Source organism: Gopherus flavomarginatus, chromosome 24, assembly GCF_025201925.1.
Source record: "Gopherus flavomarginatus isolate rGopFla2 chromosome 24, rGopFla2.mat.asm, whole genome shotgun sequence".
Classification (NCBI taxonomy): domain Eukaryota; kingdom Metazoa; phylum Chordata; order Testudines; family Testudinidae; genus Gopherus; species Gopherus flavomarginatus.
Window position 1 is genome coordinate 7,142,044 of NC_066640.1, and position 4,674 is coordinate 7,146,717.

Below are 4,674 nucleotides of genomic sequence, written 5' to 3' on the forward strand. Positions count from 1 at the left end.
AAACTATTGTTGTATGTAATGTAAATAAGATTTTTAAAATGTTTAAGCAGCTTCATTTAAAATTAAATTAAAATGCAGAGCCCCCCGGACCAGTGGCCAGGACCCGGGCAGTGTGAGTGCTACTGAAAATCAGCTTGTGTACTGCCTTTGGCATGTGTGCCATAGGCTGCCTACCCCTGGTTTACTGTTTGGCTCAATGGCTCTCAGCCCCCCCCACTGCACAAGCCAGCCAGACGGTGGACTAGTAACCCCTCCAGTCCCGCTTTCTCCGCCCCGCACAGTTCTGCTCCCCATCCCCCAGAGCACCCCTCTCACATTCAGCCACAAGCCTGCCAAGCAGGTGCTCCACCCTAGAAGTGATGGGGTCAATGGCATTTTCTCTAGGGTGGGGCAGCCTCTCTGAGGTCATGAGGGGAGATGCGGGCATAGGGGCTGTGGGAGCTAGTTAGGGTGACAGGCACTAGGGGTACTAGGTGCCTGTATAAGACAAAGCCCCAAATAGCAGGGCTGTCCCTATACGATTGGGACATCTGGTCACCCTAGTGCTAGTTCTTTCTAGGGCGGGGTAGATCCTCTCTCTGAAGGGGCAGGGAGTGACAGGACACAGGCACAGGGGTTGCTGGGAGATTAAGTTTCCACCCTCCCCCCCGCAGGATGCTGCAAAATTGACTCTGGTGACTTTGGAGAAGGGGAGGAAGGAGATGAAAGAGGGGGCTGGGGACAAGGGATGGGGGGGGGAGTCCAAAGGATGGGGGCGGGGGACAAGGGGAGGTTGCTGAATACTTGGGGGAGGGTGGCGATTTATTAAGCCAGACGGGACCATCTCTGACCTCCTGTATCACACAGGCCAGAGAACTGCCCCAAATAATTCCTACAGCTGATCTTTTAGGAAAACATCCCAGCTGGAGATGAGAAGGGGGTGGCTGAGTAAATGGCCAGCAGGGACCTGCAGTGGGGAGGGCTGAGTGAATATGCCTGTGGGTGCGGGAACAGAATACGTGGAGGGGAGAGATTGGTCCCCCGCACTCAACAAATCCCCCCAGGCTTCCACTGTGCACCCACCACTACACCCCTTTCAGGATCTCCACTGTCTTAGTTCAGTGGACAAGGTCTGTGCGGTCTCTGCATGTGACAGGGCTGCGTTCAAAGCCTGCTGATAACCCACAACGTAATATCGTTTACCCTAAATTACTGATCTCCCGTCTCAGCCTGATCTCCACCTCAGCGGAGCTTTTGTCAGAGAATTTCCTTGTTAAGTTTAATTAAAAAGCATCCATGAACACTAAACAAGAAGCCCAGAGAGGACATTACCCTGGGATATTTCTAATGATATAGTACAGCTGTAACCTTTAATTCACTACAGTTAACACTAGATGGCACCATTTGCCCAGCCTGGACCCTCACCAGGCAGGAGGTGAAGCAGAAGCAAATTTTTAATCCCTGGTGCTATATTCAGATCAAACCTCTTAGGTCCCCTTGGGAGCTCGGACAGTGCCCCACAGTTATGGTGATATGGGGAGGAGGTGTCCCAAATCCTGAACAGACAGGGGAGTCTGGTCTGGGTGCTTTGCTGCACACAACTCCTGCATGGCTTTTTCAAGCAGCAGCATCTCCGTGCTAAAGAGCTGCTCAGACATCAGCAGGAGTCAGGGGTGGCCTGCTCTGCCCCACCAGGCCGCAAAACCCCCTGGCAGCGGTGATTCTGCAGGGAGGGGATATGAGGCCAAGGATGTGGCTCTCCCCCATGCCGCACTCCAGGTCCCCCAGATCTGAGAACCCTTCACGCACGGGCATGGTGAGGATCATCTAGTATGAGCAGCATCCGCTCCATTTTACAGATGGGAAAGCTGAGGCACAGTGTGGCGATGGCCCAGCTCCTCAAAGACATATAGGTGCCTAACTCCCATAAGAATTAGGTGCCTAGATACCTGTGAGGAGCTGGGCCCTAGTAACTTGCCCCAAGGTTTCACACAAAGCCAATCAATGACAGAGGCAGATAGCACCAGGTCTCTTGGGTCCCTATGCTGTCACCCGTCAACTATGGTTCCTCCTAGTGAGGTCACTAATGCATCACTGCAGTAAATGCTGCTTAAACATCTGCATAGCTGGGTCGCCCATCTCAGTGCAGCTGTTGGAGTCACACAACCCCTTGGGAGGGTGCACGGTAGGCTGTTGCTTCCAGTGATTTTTAATGTCTTCATTATTTATAAACTGACTGGCTTTGGGCAAATCAGATTGGGATGGGAACGGCTCGGGATGCCATGCTGAGCCTCAAGCCATTACCTGAGGCAGAAGGAAAAGGTTAGTTTGAGTTACTACAGAGAATTCTTTCCTGGGTGTCTGGCTGGTGGGTCTTGCCCACATGCTCAGGGTCTAACTGATCACAATGTTTGGGGTCAGGAAGGAATTTTTCCCCTGGGTCAGACTGGGGGAGACCCTGGGAGGATTTCACCATCCTTTGCAGTATGGGGCCTGGGTAACTTGCAGGTTTAAACCTAATGTCAATGGTAGATTCTCTGTACTTTGAGGTCCTTACACCATGGAATATCAGGGTTGGAAGGGACCTCAGGAGGTCATCTAGTCCAACCCCCTGCTCAAAGCAGGACCAATTCCCAAGCAGATTTTTGCCCCAGATCCCTAAACGGCCCCCTCAAGGATTGAATTCACAATGTTGGGTTTAGCTTACAATGCTCAAACCACTGAGCTATCCCTCCCCCCTCAGCTTTGAGCACTTCAGTAACTCAGCCAGACATTATGGGTCTGTTACAGGGGTAGGTGCGGCATGGTTCTTTGGCCTGCAACCTGCAGGAGGTCAGCCTAGATGACCATGGCATTCTCTTTTGGCCTTAAAGTCTCTGAATCTATATTGCTGCCTGGTAGCACATGCTGCCCCTGCCACCTAGAGTCACATCTGGTAACAGCAAAAACTATCCCAGAGAACTTCCTCAGAGATAAACAGCCCTTGGTCTGGGAATAACTGGAGAAACTTCGGCCCAAAGGGCAACTCAGAAAATGTACAAATGCCTGAGAAGAAGGACTTACTGTGCATTAATCATAGGCCTCTCCAAGGTGTTTACCGGATAGGTCAATATCATTATCCCCATTTTACGGATGGGAAAACTGAGGCACAGAGCAAGGAAGTGACTTAGCCAGGGTCACCCAGCAGGCCAATGGGAGAGCTGGGAATAGAAAAGCCACCAGGATCTTGCTTAAAGGAGCACAGCTACTAACCATGGGGCCTATTCTCCTTTCAGAAAGGTTTGCACAGCTCCCACTAAGGATAGCACAAAGGTAACCTAGGACAGGATCTGGCCCAGAGGTTTCTTCTGTATCTAATAAACACATAAACATCAGTCTCAGCCATTCATCTCATTCCTGCGAGACCCATTACTGACAGATATTGAAAAATAGACTGGACAAAGCAGTGGATGACCCAGGTCAGAGGGTCGCAGACTGGTATGAAGCCCCATGTGAACATTTTCTAAGGCCCCAAGGTACCAGGATTTTACTGTACAATTACAGCATTTACACAGCATTATACTCAGCTGCAGTGCTTGGGGGACATGGAGGGAGGGGCTGCTGGTCCTTTTAATTTTGAGAAAAGACATCTTTGGCTTTGGCAAGTGTGAGAACCTAATATTCTCCTTTTCTGTCACCCAGTATCTGTGAAAGCCTTTTGGGGCAGAGGCTGTCTCGTGGTTCTCTTTTTGCCCAGTATCTAGCACAAAGGGGCCCTGAACAGGATTGGGGCCCGTGGGGACTTCTGCAGTACAAATAGCCATGCCAATTCAGCTTAGTCAAGCCTAGCAAGTTATTAAAGAACCTAAAATGTAATCACAGAGTGGGCTTTTCAAAAGTGCCTAAGGCAGTGGCTCTCAAACTTTTTACTGAAGACCCCGTTCACATAGCAAGCCTCTGAGTGCGACCCCCACCCTTATAAATTAAAAACACTTTTTATATATTTAACCCACTATAAATGCTGGAGGCAAAGTGGGATTTGGGGTGGAGGTTGACAGCTCATGACCCCCCATGTAATAATCTCGCAACCTCTTGTTTGAGAACCCCTGGCCTAAGGCAATGGAGGTGCCCAGTTACCGCTGAATGCGGATAGGAATGGGGGGCCTACTTCCCATAAACTCTTTGGCAAATCTTGCTGCTAGGTCCTGAAGCGGTAGAAGGCCCATCTGCATGGACCTCGTTGCCCTCTCAGGGCTGTTGTGAGATGGGTTCAGAGCCCGTGGCTGCTCTTAACGAACAGGCGTGGGGGTGTCTCTGGCCTTGCACAGAGCAACGCCTGCAAGCTAGCCGCAACCCCCACGCCCGCGACAAACACCCGAAAGGTCAGGATGCTGCAGCCATTTTCTACAGCTGGGTGTGATGGGTCAGCGCACAAATGCCACGCCGTGCATTGCCCTAAACAAAGCCCGGACGGCCCTGGGCCTGTGCAGATCTTTTTTATTAGCACCATCAGCTCTGGCCTGTTAAAAAAAAAAAAACAACTAAGGGGAAAAAAGGAAGCAAAGGAGAAGCAGGAGAGAAGCACATGAGAGACACAATCATGTGATAGGAGAGCGGAGTCACCGCCTCTTGGGTTTGTACTGGAGTCTTGTCAACTCCTGGAGACCCCCCCCCCCCCTTGGCTAAAGGAATCTAATCCCTCACTTCCCTTCTATA